This window comes from Oncorhynchus mykiss, chromosome 24 (genome assembly GCF_057628025.1).
Source record: "Oncorhynchus mykiss isolate SJ-2025 chromosome 24, ASM5762802v1, whole genome shotgun sequence".
NCBI lineage: Eukaryota > Metazoa > Chordata > Actinopteri > Salmoniformes > Salmonidae > Oncorhynchus > Oncorhynchus mykiss.
Window position 1 is genome coordinate 7,695,704 of NC_143045.1, and position 19,660 is coordinate 7,715,363.

At 41.6% G+C, this 19,660-nt stretch overlaps 1 protein-coding gene across 2 annotated transcripts in view; it reads left to right on the forward strand.

Moving 5' to 3' along the window:
• Window positions 1–642: 642 nt before the first annotated feature.
• Window positions 643–19,660, forward strand: part of LOC110503606 (glucagon receptor) — a 37,060-nt gene continuing 18,042 nt past the window's right edge. The window contains exon 1 of one of the 2 annotated variants that reach the window (XM_021582023.3): window positions 643–885. The gene's annotated coding sequence lies outside the window, so the exon portion shown is untranslated. The remainder of the gene's footprint in view (window positions 886–19,660) is intronic. The other variant, XM_090218173.1, reaches the window with a different exon arrangement.

Sequence of the window (19,660 nt, forward strand, 5' to 3'; positions counted from 1 at the left end):
TGTGTGGTCAAGTGTGCATGAGAACATGGACAAACATCAAAACAAAAGGTTGTGAAACAAACAGTGGGATTCTGGCACAGTTAATATTCACTGAATTATGGTTTGTTTGGTGAGACATTAAAGATTCAAGTATTCTTGTCTTTTGACCTCTGGATATCCTTAATCCAGGGTCATTCTCTGATCAATTTAGAATATAAACTACTTCACATAAATATTTGGTCTTTCCAATTTGTTTTTCTTTGGAAATGAACACCAATTGCTGTACCTTTTAAAGGGACAATCTGCAGTTACTACATCCATTTTTTGAATGTTTAATTCATGATAAAGCTTAAACCCATTGATTCTTGAAGAGTATAATTTAAAAATGCCCCTTTTTCCAATGTTTGTAAAGAAAATATATGTAAACTAACACCGTATAGCCTCAAAACATGGTTAGAACTATCATGTTGATATCATGGATGGTCAGTCCTTGCATCCATAACTCGGTCTATGATTTTGAGTGTGGTTACATTTCTCCAGCCAAATCCCTTAACCTTTTGCCAAAACAGTGAATTGTGAAAATGCTTTGTTATGGTTTCAATTGCGTGAGCGACATCATTTTCCAATTGTATAGTGTTTCGTGCATTTCTGAGCGCCCAGCGCAGTCGACAGAGAGTGGGCGAGCCGTGTGCTAATTTGGTTCAATTCCTTGCAGAGTGGTTTCACAAGCTTCACAAGTATTTCAGCGCTACGGGTGGAGGCGCCTCTGTCTCACAAATCTTATTGATTCCTCTACATACCTGTCATTTTGAAATACGCTCTGTATTTGCCGTTTAAAGGCCATTTCACATGCGCACGGGATCTAGAAAAGAAACCTTCACTGAAAAAAAAATGATTCCCAGAACGGTAAGATAATGCTTTCATTATGAATTTCAGTGATAGTGTTTATTAATGGTCTAAATTACATTGGCTGGCAACTTTGTAGTCTGCATTGATAGATGCACTTTTGCGCATGAATGATATAAAATAGATCTATTTTTAAAGTGGTTTAGCTCAGTGTGAGGCACATGAGCCACTTGCTGATAATTGTACATAATTTGCCCAATTATGTGTAACATGATTGTCGTTCAGCGACTTCAGGCGTCCAGGATTATGCAAAGCTATTTAACATGATCAGAAAGCAGACTTTCGCCTGGAGAAATGTATATTCGGCCTAAATAAAACAAGGAATTGATCATTATCACAGTAACAGTTGATTAGAAATAGTAGGCTATATTATTAGTATTATTATTTGTTGTAGTGGTAGCTGTAGTGGTAGTAGTAGTAAGCCGAGTGATATTTATATGATTATTTTCCTATTATGTAGAGTAGACTTTATATTATGTTATACTTTATATTTTATGCTGCTGCATGTTATTGGTTTTCCTATTAGGCCTTTTCGTTTTCCTTTCCATTAGGCCTATATTTATCTGATATGGTATGTTTGTTTAATTTTCAAACTGACAAGTTTGCAAACGCCAGTAGGCCTGTTGTCACATCAATATTATGATAAGTGCTAGAAAGTTACTACATTGGAAATAACAAGTCATGGTTGTGCGTGCAGACTGCGGGTATGCTTCACGTCTGTGCCTTGCGCACAACTAGCGCTCTCTACCCATGACTTTGCTCTTGACAGCTGTAGTGCAGCATGAGGGCGCGCTTCCAGAAACAAATGGAAAGGAAAGGGAAAGGGGGATACCTAGCCAATGGAAGGCGCTAATCTAATATATTGATAGTTGGGCAAACAGCTGAAATCTTGTTGGTTTGAGGATTAACCTATTTGCTAGGATTAACCTATTTCTGTTTTAGACTGTACAACTATTTGTGTGGCGTGGTAAACAATATTTTAATATGGGGGTCTTTCATCCTATAAAGAACGGAAACCTCCTTTTACGAGAAAGCATATAAAACAATATTGCTCTTTTGTTGAGGTTTGAGGTGAGTTCATGGGTTATTGAACACAGGACCTCATCAAAAAAACAAATAAGAGTTCATTACAGATGTATTTATGTGATGTGTTCGAAACTGGTTGGTCAAGTTCTCATAGCAAGTAGCTGCAAGTAGTCCTATCTACAGATGAATTATTCTTCAAGAGGCAATGGTGAATTCCTGACAAAAGACAACTGGACACTGACTTGCATCATTTTGATTAGATTCGTTGTTATAAGGCAGCTCCAAAATGCAGGTATTTCAGCCTAGCTCAGTGCTTTCTGTGGTGGTGCGGCAGCCATCTGAAAATACGGAGCGTAGGGGTTGGTAATGTTTTCTAGTTGTGCGGTGTTTGGCTCAGTGTTCTGTCACTCATAGGGACACTATCACCGCAAAATCTACACGGAGAGCAAAAAAAAATCAAGCCCCTTGGGAGCTGCCATAGAGTTAAATTAGAAGTGCCCATCCAAGAAGGCTCAGGGTCATTGGCCACAGATAAAATGTCAACTCACGTTATATCTACAGTAATTTTGATTGGACTGACTTTCAAAATCTTAGCTAGCAAGCTAGCAGTCATCACCATGAATCAAGTCGACAATCTACACAACCCGTGAAATTATTGATAAAACGTATCGGTGCTCATCGGCCTTTGGACATAAACATTGCACAACGAGTTGGAAATCGCAAATTTCACAATGGAAGGAGGGAATCAGGAATCAGTGGCTAACTGCTAGCATTGCAAAGCAATCACTCGCTCGCTATTCAGTGGAGTGGATGTGTGGTCCAAGTCTGGGTTTAAGGGTCTTTTTTTACAAGCTTGGAAGGATAAACATTCAACATTGGCCATGCTGTCAATCCAGCATGATTTCTGTCGTTTTCAAAACAACTGGAAACTCAGAACTGGGAAATCTCAGACCTCAGTGAGTTCAAGACAACTGGGAACTCTGGGGAAAAAAAGTGCTCCGACTGGAAAAATACATACATTTGATGGCAAAATGTGCCCACAAAGGAATGCAGCGCCAGCTTCCTGTTCAAGTGAGCACAGCACAACAAGGTGAGTCCAAACATGTCTTGTATGCTGCTGCATAAATTATGTAATATGCCAGGGATGTGTGTATACCATAGCTAAGAAAGTAATACTAAGTGTAGCTTGTGTAGTAAGCTGTTAGTAGCCATTTCACCCTCATACTTTAGCCTACTGTTCTGACTTAGTGGTGCACATGTAGCCTATAGCCTGTTATAGAGAAATGTCATCATTGAATATTGTACGCTTGCTTATATGCCCCCTTTATTTATCCTACAGTTCTGTCTTGGTGTACAAGGAGAATACTGTAAGAATGGCCCATGTTCTAAATTTTGTCGCTGTAAATTTCAAAAGTGCTGAACAAATAGTTATATTGACTACGTCCGTCCTAGCTCACTCATTAATGTCTTTATCGAAATTCCCTCTAATCTGCTCTAATCTGCTTATGCCATAGTTTGTGACCGACCACCTTGATCCGGTCTTACGTAGCAACATTTGAAATAGTTTTTTTATTTTTACAATGGATAAAAGCAGAGACACAGAGCTACAAAATGGTATATCATACACTGCATTTGAGGAACAATAATTCTGCTTTGAAAATTGATAGACTTTTAACCTCACTTTTTAGAAAATGGCCTCTGAATATTTTGGTGCCTACTGGAGAGCTCTTCTTTGTCTACACCCATTCAGCATCATTCACACCCTCTTAAACTTTAGTCCCACCCAACTCTTTAAGGGTTGATCCGAGCATTCTGTCCTAACAACAACAGTCAAACACCCAAGCTAACTGGCTAACATTGGCTAGCTTGCTAGCTACTTCCAGACACAAATGAGAAAACGGCTCACTGACCATTTTACTCCCCCTAGCAGCTGGTTAGGCTGTGTTTATGTTATCCAGAGCGTTGGTGACTGCAACTGTGCTGCTGGCAACAATTAAAACATTTTTGCCAATGTTTACTGACACGACACCGGCCATATTCAACAGATGTCAGGCTCTCATAGATTCATCAGTTATTCTGTGCTCTGGCACACTCAGACGAGATTTCTCTGAAATCGGAGTAGATAGCCAGACTGAATTTACCAGCTATGTCTATCAACAGTTGTCGCAGTGACATTCTATTGAAATGGTTACTTGCATAGTGGATTCTTTTGTTAAGAGGTGTAACTAGCTAGCTAGGTAAACAATGAACCATAATCCCAACTCATGACGTTACTACCCTGCATGAATCTGCAGGTAGCTAACCAACCAGGTTCAATGTTAGCAAGCTAACATTAGGCTATATCTAGCAAAGCAAATGGCTCTGAGATACAAATAATAAGATCTTACACGTAACGTTAGCTAGCGAGCCAGACAGCCAGCTAACCTAGCTAGCTAACAGTACACTTTAACTTGAAATGAAAACGACTTTCTGTCAAAATTTGAAATGAGTAATATCTGAAAATGTAGCTAGCTAGACTGTCTTATCCATATACATAATGGATGGACGCCTATCCATGGAGGAATGCATGGAGGAATGGGCCAAAATACCAGCAACAGTGTGTGAAAACCTTGTGAAGACTTACAGAAAACGTTTGACCTCTGTCATTGCCAACAAAGGGTATATAACAAAGTATTGAGATAAACTTTTGTTATTGACCAAATACTTATTTTCCACCATAATTTGCAAATAAATTCATAAAAAATCCTACAATGTGATTTTCTGGATTTTTTTTCTCATTTTGTCTGTCATAGTTGAAGTGTACCTATGATGAAAATTTACAGGCCTCTCTTATCTTTTTATGTGGGAGAACTTGCACAATTGGTGGCTGACTAAATACTTTTTTGCCCCACTGTACAGTGCCTTGCGAAAGTATTCGGCCCCCTTGAACTTTGCGACCTTTTGCCACATTTCAGGCTTCAAACATAAAGATATAAAACTGTATTTTTTTGTGAAGAATCAACAACAAGTGGGACACAATCATGAAGTGGAACGACATTTATTGGATATTTCAAACTTTTTTAACAAATCAAAAACTGAAAAATTGGGCGTGCAAAATTATTCAGCCCCCTTAAGTTAATACTTTGTAGCGCCACCTTTTGCTGCGATTCCAGCTGTAAGTCGCATGGGGTATGTCTCTATCAGTTTTGCACATCGAGAGACTGAAATTTTTTCCCATTCCTCCTTGCAAAACAGCTTGAGCTCAGTGAGGTTGGATGGAGAGCATTTGTGAACAGCAGTTTTCAGTTCTTTCCACAGATTCTCGATTGGATTCAGGTCTGGACTTTGACTTGGCCATTCTAACACCTGGATATGTTTATATTTGAACCATTCCATTGTAGATTTTGCTTTATGTTTTGAATCATTGTCTTGTTGGAAGACAAATCTCCGTCCCAGTCTCAGGTCTTTTGCAGACTCCATCAGGTTTTCTTCCAGAATCAAGACGGGGAATTTCCTTTGTACCTGTTTGCAGTCTTGAAAATATAAGTAAACAACACAAACATCTTGTAGGTTGTTAATTGATTACTTTCCTAATTTCAATTACACATGCAGTATAACTTTCCATTCAGTCATACCCATGATCCGATCAAGCGCTCAGAATAATTATTTTTGTTTTAAAAAGAGGTCAGCATGAATGGGCAGAAGTCTATGGAGTCCCTAAGTTGTACAGAAAGTGAGACAAGTCACATTTGTTTAAGCAAGTCAGAGATGTTATATCTTTATGTTTGAAGCCTGAAATGTGGCAAAAGGTCGCAAAGTTCAAGGGGGCCGAATACTTTCGCAAGGCACTGTATATACAGATGGCATACAAGTCTGTTATTAAGACATATGGAATTTCACATGTTCAAAAAAACGCATTTTGATTTAAAAAAAAGTTTCCGTTCAAATGGCTCTGCTGTGACATACGCCTAGTTTCCTGAGACAAGTCACATTTGTTTAAGCAAGTCAGCCATATCAGCTATGGTTTTTTAAAATGCAGTAAATGTTGCTGAATGAACTGTCATGCTGCCAGACAAGGCTCCGCTGATAGCCAGTTGTAACAGTGGTAAGGTTTTGGAACTGCTGTTGAGACAGCATTATGTAGGCCCGAACAGTTTGTGGGCGTCGTTTGTCACTGTTATAGTCCAATGAATGTATTATTCAGTGTTGTGTAGTGGCTTTGCTGGCATGCATCTAAAAAAAAATGTCAGTTTGCCCCACCAAGATTTACATGCTAAAATCACAACTGATGATCATCACTATGATTTATGTTTAGAGATGTTAGTTCGGAGTATAGTGTCCGTACAGTACTGAGTGCTGATAGGCACTCAGAGATTTGGCTGAATGATAATACTGATGGACTGTCACATGTGTTTCCCTTCGCCCTCTGCTCTCCACCCTCCTGTTAGTGGTAGGGGCTTATGCAAACAAAAACCTTGGCTCCCATTGTCACGCTCTACAAAATGACGAACAGTACTGTTCATCTTTTCTTTTTTTTAGACCAGCACTGTTTCCTAAACATCATCCCCAAACACAACCACCTCACTACCGTTGCCTTCTACTGGTAAAGCATGCAAGCAAGATGAAAGTTATTTTTGAACATGTGAGAAGAAAGCACTGGGTAACAGTTCAGCGTGGCTTATTGCTTCTTCTTTCGTAACAGGGGCTGTCAGAAAGGTACATGCAGTGCATATACACATATTTGTACATCCAGATGTATTCATATTCACAGAGATGCACTACAGGCTACACAGACACACATCAGCTTAGCAACTCACACGCACATACACTGACTCTCTCTCTCTCTGTCTCTCTGTCTCCCCGAGAGACGTGATCACGGAGGCCAGCTGTAGTAACAGTCCCATTACGTAAAATGAGAGCTCTTTCTGCCGGGCGTGTCAGCGTTAATTGGGCTGGCACCTAATGGCTCTGTGTGCTCCTCTGTTAGAGACACAGACAGTTGTGTCGTGTGTCTGTCAATGCACTGGCCCACGCACCTGACACCACTCAGAATGACAGGGTTGTGACACCAGGCACTCCAGGGATGTGGTGCTAATGGGTTCAGTAATCACTGTTTAGAGCAAAGGAATTTTATACCAGCAGGGGCGTCTGGCTGCTGGGATAGGCCACAGCTCCTACACTTTACAAGGAGTCCAGGAGTGCATTGCTGTAATGCTTTGGCTGGCTTGGTAAACATCCGTGGCTTGCAATTTGTTTAAAGAGAATCCGCCGCAATACGTGCAGACGGACACAGAATGGATGTCGTGAGCAAGTAAAACGTGTGTGGGCATTGTCCTATGGCACCTGAATGAAATAGATTACTGCCGTATTGTGTCCTGACCTATTTGTGCTGACAGTGAGCCAAAGGCCCAATATGTCTTATTTGATTTTGATGGATTGTATTAAAATATGTGCACGTACAATCTAGGAAGATTGGTCGATGCTTGATCAAGGTGTTCGACTTTTGAAGATTGTAAAATGTATCCGTCCTTGAATATTATCAATGATCTTCCAAACATGTTTTTTTTTTTAGGATTTGTTTGGGATTTTCCGTAATGGATGGTGTTTATGTACCGATATCAAGACGGGGAATTTCCTTTGTACCTGTTTGCAGTGTTGAAAATATAAGTAAACAACACAAACATCTTGTAGGTTGTTAATTGATTACTTTCCTAATTTCAATTACACATGCAGTATAACTTTCCATTCAGTCATACCCATGATCCGATCAAGCACTCAGATTAATTTTTTTTTTTTTTTAAAGAGGTCAGCATGAATGGGCAGAAGTCTATGGAGTCCCTAAGTTGTACAGAAAGTTGATCATGGCAGGATAAAGGCCAGTAACACCAACTTTCAGTCTGACAAGCATACATAAAGCATCTATGACCTTCTTATGAGACACCACCCTGCATAGACAACAAAAAAACAACCCGACAGCAGACAACAACAAAAAAACAACCCGACAGCAGACAGCAGACAATAACAAAAAAACAACCCGACAGCAGACAGCAGACAACAACAAAAAAACAACCCAACAGCAGACAGCAGACAACAACAAAAAAACAACCCGACAGCAGACAACAACAAAAAAACAACCCGACAGCAGACAGCTGACAACAACAAAAAAACAACCCGACAGCAGACAGCAGACAACAACAAAAAAACAACCCGACAGCAGACAGCAGACAACAACAAAAAAACAACCCGACAGCAGACAGCAGACAGCTGACAACAACAAAAAAACAACCCGACAGCAGACAGCAGACAACAACAAAAAAACAACCCGACAGCAGACAGCAGACAACAACAAAAAAACAACCCGACAGCAGACAGCAGACAGCAGACAACAACAAAAAAACAACCCGACAGCAGACAGCAGACAATAACAAAAAAACAACCCGACAGCAGACAGCAGACAACAACAAAAAAACAACCCGACAGCAGACAGCAGACAACAACAAAAAAACAACCCGACAGCAGACAGCAGACAACAACAAAAAAACAACCCGACAGCAGACAGCAGACAGCTGACAACAACAAAAAAACAACCCGACAGCAGACAGCAGACAACAACAAAAAAGCAACCCGACAGCAGACAGCAGACAACAACAAAAAAACAACCCGACAGCAGACAGCAGACAACAACAAAAAAGCAACCCGACAGCAGACAGCAGACAACAACAAAAAAACAACCCGACAGCAGACAGCAGACAACAACAAAAAAACAACCCGACAGCAGACAGCAGACAACAACAAAAAAACAACCCGACAGCAGACAACAACAAAAAAACAACCCGACAGCAGACAGCAGACAACAACAAAAAAACAACCCGACAGCAGACAGCAGACAACAACAAAAAAACAACCCGACAGCAGACAGCAGACAACAACAAAAAAACAACCCGACAGCAGACAGCTGACAACAACAAAAAAACAACCCGACAGCAGACAGCAGACAGCTGACAACAACAAAAAAACAACCAGACAGCAGACAACAACAAAAAACAAAAAAGTTGCTTTAAACATCCCATCCTGTCATTCACTATGGGACGTTCGTGTCTCGATTTGAAGGAACTACCTTAACTGGTATGCTATTGTTGCATGTCTTTCTGTTGGCACTTCTACAGTACATGGGAACCCCACGAACAGTTCTCCCCTCATTTCCTTCACCCTCTAACTTAGGTAGACTTCTAAATTGCCTGAGGGGTTTCATTTGTTTCTAATCCTCCTCTATGGGGAAGTGCCAAGGCATAGCTCCGCTGCAGCTGGACTGAAGATAGACAGCGCATAGAGCTTTTCTTATCTGCTTTGTGTAGAGAGGGAATCTATCAGGTATCAGTGCAAATATGATATCTGAATCGCTTGACCATTTTAAGGACGATATTAGGATGTGAATCAACTCGCATAGGTCCAGAAGTCCAACCTTGGGTTGATTCTTATAAACTACAGAGTTCTCATGAATTTACTGGGTCTTTTACAACAGTTAATTTTCTTGTCGCACCAATTGTTCATGTTAGATTCTTCTTTGATATGAGTCTTTGGTCTTGACAGAGTAGGTGAAGTCCTATTTGTTCTGTTTACAGTAAGTAGGCTATTGCATTTATCAGGAAACATTTCTTCTCATGTTTACTCAGTCCTCCATATTTCACCTTTGAACTTATTGACCTATGATTTTGACAGCTGAAGTTACTTCCAGGGAATGTCTGCTTAATGATTGATTAACTGTCTTGCCAAGTCATGGCTGTCATGTCATGTGTTTAATTACTAATTAAAAGGACTAAGGCGCCACTTATGAGGAAATGGGAAAAATGTGCCTATCATCAAGCATTCAAGACAGAGAAAAATAAACTGGGGAATTTAATGACGCCTCCTCTTTTATTTGGCAATGTTGTTGCCTCATGATTTATCAGGGAAAGACCGTAACGTAACCTATCTGTTATGAGATGTCAGACATGGCTATTGTTTGTTTTAGCATTATTGTGTGTGTGCGTGTGCACGTGTGTGTGTGTGTTTGAAGGTGCGTGCGTGCATAACATTAATACATTTAATTTGTATAGCGCTTTTAATTACAGAGTTATCTTAAGCTCTATTGAGGATATGTTTTGTACAATTATATAATAAAACAACATTTAGAATCAAGGCAAGTTAAATAGCGATAGTGGGCTAGGTGCTAAATACATTTTGGATTGGGACAAGGACTATCAAAAATACATAGGCACGGGAGCAGAAGGCTCGGTCCCCCATAGTTTGAAGATGTGTCTTGGGGACTTGAAGCCTTAGGGAGTGGCTGGAGTGGAGAGTGCGAGATGGCTCACTGATTGAGATGAGGTCATTGATTTAGGTGGGGCTCAACCCATCAAGGCTTTAAATACATGCATGAGGATTTTATAGTTGATCCTGTAGTTGACCGGTAGCCAGTGGAGTTGGGCCAGGATTGGGGTGATGTGGTCTGACTAGGGCTGTTTCGGTGACCATATTACCACCACACCGGTGGTCACGAGTCATGAATACAGTCAAATTCCACGTGACCGTTTAGTCACTGTAATTAGGCTTCTCCAAGCTCTGATGGTCATGGCGGTCATTAGTAGCCGACCAAACGTTTTAATTACCTGGTACTCAGTACTCTATTGTCCCTCTAATCACTCTGACATCAATGCAAATTGAAAATCTAATCAAACACTTCATGAGAGCCCATGAGTTCATGTTGCACAACATTTCTATAGGCTATGCAATTGCGGGAGAAAACAGAGTGATGGGCTCTATTAAAAAGAGGAGGCTCCCATCAGCTTTCTATAGGCTAGACCTACTATATTTATTTCTCAACTTTCCTAATATTGAGCACATTGCTTCTCTTTAAAACAGGAGTATAGCCTACCTAGCTGGTATGAAAATTAACCGAGCCTTGTCACACATATATTATTTAGTATATGTAAAGACAAGATTAAATCAAGAATAGTTTGATGGGGGAAAATATTAGCCTATCACTTGTGAATGATATATTATCACTTGATGCCCAGCATAAGGCAAGAAACAATGTCTTTCTTTTGCAACTTTTTCGAATCATAGTCACACACCTCATGTAGCCTAGCCCAGCCCATAGGCCTATAGGCTTTGTTAAGGTTTGTACCACAGCTAAGGTGGTCAAATAACTTCTTAAAATGAAGCACATTAATCTGCTTTACAAGGGATGTAGAGCCTAACTGGCATACATAAGCCGCGTGTGTGTTTCAAGTTTGGGAAAGATACTTTTCACCATGAAAATGCACCTTTAGCCTCCCGAGTGGCACAGCAGTCTAAGGCACTGCATCGCAGTGCTTCAGGCATCACTACAGACCCGGGTTTGATCCCAGGCTGTGTTACAGCTGGCCGAAACCGGGAGACTCATGAGGCGGTGCACAATTGGCCCAGCGTCGTCTTGGTTAGGGAAGGGGTTTTCCTTGTCCCATGGCACTCTAGTGACTCCTTGTGGCGGGCCGGGTGCCTGCAAGCTGACCTCGATCACCAGCTGGACGGTGTAGCCTCCACACATTGGTGCGGCTGGCTTCCGGGTTAAGCAAGCATTGGGGCCGTGTTTTTTTTCGAGGGATGCATGGCTCTCGACCTTCGCCTCTCCTGAGTCCTTAGGGGAGCTTCATCGATGGGCCAAGGCTGTAACTACCAATTGGATATCACGAAAAAGGGGTACAAGTTTTTTTTTAAATAATGCAACTTGTGGCGAATTCCTGCATGGAGCCTTCACCGTGCACTGCCACTTTAAGAGCGCATCAGCAGTCAGAAAGGAGGAAATGAAGATGGCTCTTCCGGCTCTCTGGGAGGTAGCTCTCGGTTGGCGCGGCAGTTTGATTGGGGTGTGCAATGCTGCAGAAGTCTTCTCTATTTTCAGCGTGCTGAGTTTGTGAAGTGTTTAACTCGATCATCGGTATTGCCTCTCTAGATTGGGGCTGTTATCTTTTGGGAACGCACCAGTTATTGACGGGATGGATTAGTAGCAACATTGTTACGAAACTTTGACATACAAACAAACAAACCATCAGACGGACAGACAGCTGTTGACTTCAGGCTTGTAGTTGCACTAAGACCACTCTCTCTCTCTAGCTTCCCTCTATCGTTCCAGTGCTTTTCACTGCAGCAGACCTTCTATTTTTTTCAATGTGCTTCGCTTTGATGTGTCACTGGACTATTATTGCCAGAAGTATTTGGGTTTACGTTGTAGTTAAAAGGGAGGTTGCTTGCAAGTTTATGGTGTATTGCTATTTGAACTCTATTGATGTGGGGTGATACTATTGACATGTGGCCAAGAAGATTTTGGACATTTTAAGGACTTTGTTTTGTCTATGAACACCCCCCATTCATACACCCCCATTCATACCCTCTGCACTCCTCCACTGGGAGGTAATACAGATTATTGCAAATCCTCTAATGTTGATGACTGGGTTCTTTCTTGTAAATTGTTTCTATGAAGTTGCCGTTAAATTGCTCTGCCATTCTTATTGTGTGAGGTATTATTGGTTGGGTTACACCTGTGCTGTGATGTGGCTATCTGGTAAAAAGGCTACACTCTAGGCAGTCTCTTCTGCTGATGTGTGTGGGCCTGGTAGTGGTACTCTCTCTATCCTACTCTTTTCCTTTCGGCAGGGTTAATACCTACCCCTCTCTAACAATAGCGCTACATCCTTTATAATAAAAGCATTACATGCATAATCGCATTTGCGGTCTCTTTTGATAATGGTGTTTTCCCGCTGATGGAAGATTTGCGCTTATAGCCTACTGCCATGTGCACATTGCTGCCCTTATACTGTGAAGAAATAGCCTAATACTTTATCAACATTGAAAGCTAAATGTGTTGATCTGTTGTGTCAGCCACATTGCGTAAAACCTTTTTTTTATGGTAGTGCTTGCATTAATTTGGGATCTATCGCATCCCACAACTCTCCCAGACTATGTTTGGAATATTTATTTTTCACACAGAATAGAATAGGTCAACTTTTATACTATGGGGATAGTAGATTGACATAGGCTAGTGCTTTTCCTGTTCGTTAGGCCTACTCATCTTGTTGGCTGACGAAGAGTAAATGTGGACAGTTCTTCCAATATCTTCAATACGCACCTTGGAATTGGTTGAAGAAATGCGTAGTTGCGTCCCCAATGTGTCTGTCTTTACTTGTAGCCTGGGAGAAAGAACTGATCACGTGATGGAGAGCCAATTGAGTGACAGGTGCTTCGTACCGTGCAGCACTCAGGGGGAAGGGCACAGCGCAGCTTTCCGGGCCAAGGGCACAATGGCCACACAAAGGGGATGCCGCTGTGAAATTCGAGGGATTATCAAGTGATTGTCAAATTGCGAATGAGAGACTGATGAAGTGTGTACAGCCTGCTCAAGAACCAAAGCAGAGATCATGCCTTTCAAGAGCCTATTTTCAAGTCATCGTTAGAGTCGCACCTGCAGCTTTACAAAGTATTACAAATCAAAACATATAATCCAACGTTTGTAGAACAACTGAAGTGACATTAATAACTTTAAATTAAGCATATAGGAGTACCCATTTCTTTGTTAACCACTCAACAAAGAATAGCCACATGTGCGCACTTCCCTCAAATCGTTTGGAGAAAATATCCTTTCTATTTTATTCAGCTTTGTTCAATTGTCTTCTTCAAACTTTAAAATAAATAATGCCAAGGAATTCTAAGCAAATCTTGCCAGCTAAATTAACTAGTGTAGCCCACAGCCATATGGCATAGCCAGATCAGGGTATGCTATTCTGTTCTTCGGAAATGGACTATTTAAACCTGTCTAAAATAAATCATGGTTTATTGTGAGGGTGTAGGTTATATTATATGGATTTATTAGACTTTTTAAAATGTAGATGTTCCAAAGGTCTGCATCAGTGGCTTGTAGGCCAGGAGATGCTAAATGTGTTTGTCAATTAATGCAGAGAAGGATAGAGAAGGATCAAACTTGACTCCTAAGCTGAAGATGACAGAGGACACGGAAGGATGGCCTGGCCGCTGATTGTAGGGCAGATGTTTCCAGCACTGGTGACTTGCTTGGGTTTCCCAATAAGCATAGCCTCAGTCTTGCTACTGTTCAACTGGAGGAAGTTCTGACTTATCCCCAGTGGAGGCTGCTGAGGGCTGGACGGCTCATAATGATGTCTGGAACGGCGCAACTGAAATGGCATCAAACACACGGTAACCATGGTAACCACGTGTTTAATGTATTTGATTCCACTCATTCATTTCCAGCAGTTACCACAAGCCTGTCCTCCCCTATTAAGGTGCCACTAACATCCTGTGACCCATACCCATGTGTGCGTGTGCTTTTGTATGTGTGCCCACATCGCCGCCTATGCGCGTGTGCGTCTACACTATGTGCGTGGGTGCTTAGAAGCCTACTGTTTGGGTGTGCACAGGACATACGTGAGATGTAAGGAGAGTTGCATCTTTAGCCATCTTTGTATACATCCTCTTGGAATGTTATCAGCCCTGGTGAACTTTGTGTGGAGACGAGTTTTATGAAAGCAGACAGAGAGGAATCTGTATGTCACAGTCCAGTTATTTTTTTAGCCTACAACCTCTGATGTCTTGTCATCCTGTGTAGTCGAAATTGTAATTTAACCACACAGTGCTCTTTGGCATTGGGTTGTTATGATTTATCAGGAGAATCATGTAAAGTAGCCTCAATCCATTATGTATGCACAGACACAACAATGATCTCATAATTAGGGCCGGGAGTTTTGGGGCACTTTTTTGAGGCACGATGCTTTTACCGGTAATTCCAGCATTGTCCACTAGTGTTGCTGGTTGTGCGTGTACAGCATATTCGGTAGGGGGGGGATTGTCTAAGCCAAGGGAAGCATAGCTCTACAAACCTTAATCCCACACAACCGATTATTTGTCAGGGAATACTATTTGTAGATCAGTGATTCTACTTCTCAATTTGCTCAAGCTGATCCTATCCAACAGACTCATAAGTTGTATCTAAAAAATAGATCAGTTTAAAAATAGATATATTATTGTTCTTTATTTAACTACACAAGTCAGTTAAGAACAAGTTCTTATTTTCAATGACAGCCCAGGAACAGTGGGTTAATTACCCTGTTCAGGGGCAGAAGAACAGATTTTTACATTGTTAGCTCAGGGATTCGATCTTGCAAACTTTCAGTTATTAGTCCAATGCTCTAACCACTAGGCTACCTGCCGCCCACAGCTAAAGAGGAGAGTCAATGAAACCAACCATGGAAGTACATTGGAGCGAATTCAGGGGGGTAGCACCGACCGGGACTCGAACCGATGTCCAGTAACTGTCAAGCCAACACCTTAACCATTACAGAATATTTCCTAGGATTTCCTACTAGCAGCAACACCAGTGGACAATGCTGGAAATACCAGTAATAGCACAATGCCTCAAAAGTGCCCCCCAACTTTTTTTTATGGATGTCAGACACTGTGTTTTATCATTATTGTGTGCATGTGTGGGTGTGTGTTTACGTGGGTATGCTGGCTTGCGTGCCTGTGCATGTCTTTGCCCATTTCTGTGTACTTTGCCATATAGTATACCGGTATGTGTGCGTAAACATGTGGAAATTACAGCTCTCTCTCTGAAGTAAAAATCACAGTGGTTACTATGTGGATCCCCCCATTCCTCCCTCCCCTCCTCTACACAACAACATGATTGAAGATGGATGTCACACAAGGAGAAGGGCCAACGGGTCCACAGCTTCCTGTAACTTTCCTCTGCTCATCAGAGCTCTGATCTGCCTCAGAGATACAACAACAGCAGGAATTCAGCAACAATTCCTCTCCTCTTCCCTTGTTAGCTATAGTGCTGAATCTGACTCCAGCTTCTGAGTTTGAATGTCTGAATGTCTGAAAGGCATTCATTATTCTCATCTCTGTAGCTTACGCCATCCATGCACCATACATTTCATTTTTGAAATATGCTGCCTGTGTGTTGAAGTGCTAATGCATGGAGAGCGTTTATTTTCTCCCCGCTGACTGTGTCTACAGGTTTTTGAGCCCCATCTGTTCAGCTAAAAAGATATATATAGTACCAGTCAAAAAGTTTGGACACACCTACTCATTCCAGAGTTTTTCTTTATTTGTACTATTTTCTACATTGTAGAATAATAGTGAAGACATCACAACTATGAAATAACACATATGGAATCATGTAGTAACCCAAAAAGTGTTAAACAAATCCAAATATATTTTTGATTTTAGATTCTTCAAAGTAGCCATCCTTTGCCTTGATGATAGCGTTGCAAACTCTTGGTTATTCTCTCAACCAGCTCGAGGAATGCTTTTCCAAACGTCTTGAAGGAGTTCCCACGTATGATAAGCACTTGTTTGCTGCTTTTCCTTCACTCTGCGGTCCAACTCATCCCATATCATCTCATTTCGGATGTGGTCGTGTGATTGTGGAGGCCAGGTCATCTGATGCAGCACTCCCATCATCCTCCTTGGTCAAATAGCCCATACACAGCCTGGAGGTATGTTTTGGGTCATTGTCCTGTTGAATAACAAGGGATAGTCCCACTAAGAGCAAACCAGATGGGATGGCGTGGCATATTGCTGCAGAATGCTGTGGTAGCCAATCTGGTTAAGTGTGTCTTGAATTCTAAATAAATCACAGACAGCGTCACCAGTAAAGCACCCCCACAACCATGCTTCATGGTGGGAACCACACATGCGGAGATCATCCGTTCACCTACTCTGCGTCTCAAATTTGGACTCATCAGACCAAAGGACAGATTTCCACCAGTCTAATGTCCATTGCTTGTGTTTCTTGGCCCTAGCAAGTCTCTTCTTCTTATCGGTGTCCTTTAATAGTGATTTCTTTGCAGTAATTCAACCATGAAGGCCTGATTCAAGCAGTCTTCTCTGAACAGTTGATGTTGAGATGTGTCTGTTATTTGAACTCTTGAAAGCATTTATTTGGACTGCAATTTCTGAGGTGCAGTTAACTCTAATGAACTTATCCTCTGCAGCAGAGTTAACTCTGGGTCTTCCTTTCCTGTGGTGGTCCTCATGAGAGACAGTTTCATCATAGCAGAGGTAACTCTGGGTCTTCCTTTCCTGTGTCGGTCCTCATGAGAGCCAGTTTCATCATAGCGCTTCATGATTTTTGCGACTGTACTTGAAGAAAGTTCTTGAAATTTTCCGCATTGACTGACCTAGGGGCTATCTTCTATATACCACCTCTATCTTGTCACAACACAACTGATTGGCTCAAACACATTAAGAAGGAAAGAAATTCCACCAATTAACTTTTAACAAGGCACACATGTTAATTGAAATGCATTCCAGGTGACTACCTCATGAAGCTGTATGCGAGAATACCAAGAGTGTGCAAAGCTGTCATCAAGGCAAAGGGTGGCTACTTTGAATAATCTCAAATATAAAATATATTTTGATTTCTTTAACACTTTTTTTGGTTACTATATGATTCCATATGTGTTATTTCAAAGTTGTGATGTCTTCAATATTATTCTACAATGTAAAAAATTAAGAAAAACCCTTGAATGATTAGGTGTCCAAACTTTTGACTGGTACTGTATATGTCATGCCTGCTCCCGCTCCCCCTCTCTGGCGGTCATTGTGCACACCTGTCACCATCGTTTCGCGCATCAACGCTTCATTGGACTCACCTGGACTCCTTCACGTTTTTGATTGCCTCCCCTATATCTGTCTATTCCTCAGTTTCCTACCTGTGTCAGCATTAATGTTGTTTTGTTTCCCCTGTTCTGTTTCATGTACGTTGTTTATTAAATGTTTACTCCCTGTACATGCTTCTCGTCTCCCAGTGTCTGTCCTCACAGTATATATATATATATATTTGTTTTTTTGTGGCTGTTATTTTGGCATTAATACATGTCACATATCAGCTTGCAAACAATGTAAAAAAAAATAATGTTTTTTTAAATCATAGAGTTAATAAAGCCGCATACAAACATGCTCTCTTTTATGCTTTCTTGAGTAAGGCAGATCCATAATGCAGGTGTTTCAGCCCAGCTCAGTGCTTTCTGTGGTGGCGGGGCAGCCAGCGGTAAATGCAGAGCATAGGGGTTGGTAATGTTCTCCAGTTGGACAGCCTCTTATCCACTCATTGTTCCCTTATGCCATAGCTTGAACAGCTCAACAGTCAGTAGAAACCACATTTGTTAAGCAAGTCAGCCATATCAGCTATGTTTTTTTTTAAAGGCAGTAAACGAGACTGAATGAACTGTTTCGCTGCCAGACAAGGCTCTGCTCATAGCCAGGTGTAGCGGTGGTAAGGATTCACTCCACGGTGCTGAAAAGAAAGCTCTGCTGTTGAGACAGCATTATGTAGGCCCTAACAGTTTGTCAGCACCGTTTGTCACAGTTATAATGCAATGAATGTATTGTTTAGTGTTGTGTTGTGTAGTGGCTTTGCTGGCATGCATCTAAAAAAAAATGAGTTTGCCCCACCAAGATTTACATACTAACTTTGCCACTAGTCTACAGCACTATAAAGTGAGCAGTGGGCGGCTGACTTGCCCCAGCTTGCCGTATAGACGGCGTCTATCTGTCTAAAACTGGCCAGGTCGGGTCGCACCCGTCCATTGCCCTAATTATGCACACAAACTCAAATCCCCAGTTCTAATCTTTCCCCTGTTTGAAGCTGCCGCACTTCCAGGCCTTAGTGTTATTACCTTAGTCACAGATGATGAGTTGGAGGGGTCACCGAGGGCCACTGGACTGACCTGAAATAGCCTGGGTGTTAAGGAGATCCAGTAGCCTAGCTCTGATCCTCTTACACCCTCTGCCGAAACAGTTTCCCGTTTGACCAGGGTGGAGAGGGTCACACATCATCCACCCTGTTTTAAAAGCATGTCTGCCCTTGATGACAGAAAAACTTTGACAGCACTGGTCAGAGACAGTCCCTCTACTGCAAGTTACATGCAACCAGAACCCCTGGCTCATGTGCTTCCTATTACTGTTTGTGATCGGTGAGAGATGCCAGCTTCCACACAAGATTAACTGTGTTGTAGAAGCTTGGGAAATAGGAAAAACACAACCTGAAAAACTGGGGCGCAGTTTAGATAACACAACTGACGAGATATCCTTAAACCTTGTGTTTGGTTGGTGAATTACTTGCAGTTGCTCTCTTGTTTTCATTCTCGAAAGACTGTGACTCTACTCTATATCACCAGGTTGGCATTGATACATGAAGTCATTGACATGGTAAGTAGACCTGAAATACAATAAATAAATAACCGTCTAGATCTGTGCACTATAGACACTATATAACTCCAGGCTGTCATTGGTGAATATTACCCCACTTCTTGACAGTCCCTTTTTACGTTCCATTTTATCTTCTTCTTCTGCTTATATTTTTGTCTATTTGATTCCAGACGAAGTGCCATTCTTTTCATAGTCATTGTCATTTGGGCTTAAAATGCGATGTCATGGAAGCCTTTTATCATTACAGGGTGACAGAGGTTTGCCAAAGACACATGAATAGAATCCGATTTCTCCTTCAAAGCGCATCGTCAGTTCAAACCCGAGCCAATGTTTTGAAGGAAGCCTAGACGGAGGACATTTCTCACATCATTTCATCTGGTGGATTGAAGCGTGCATGGGTTCCTTCACTGGGCCAAGCTTGTCACTGCCGACACAGTACAGGGATGGATTAAACCTACTTAACCTACACACAAATGTCAAAACATTGCTACCTTTATCACCCCTCATGAAAGGAGGCATGATGAAC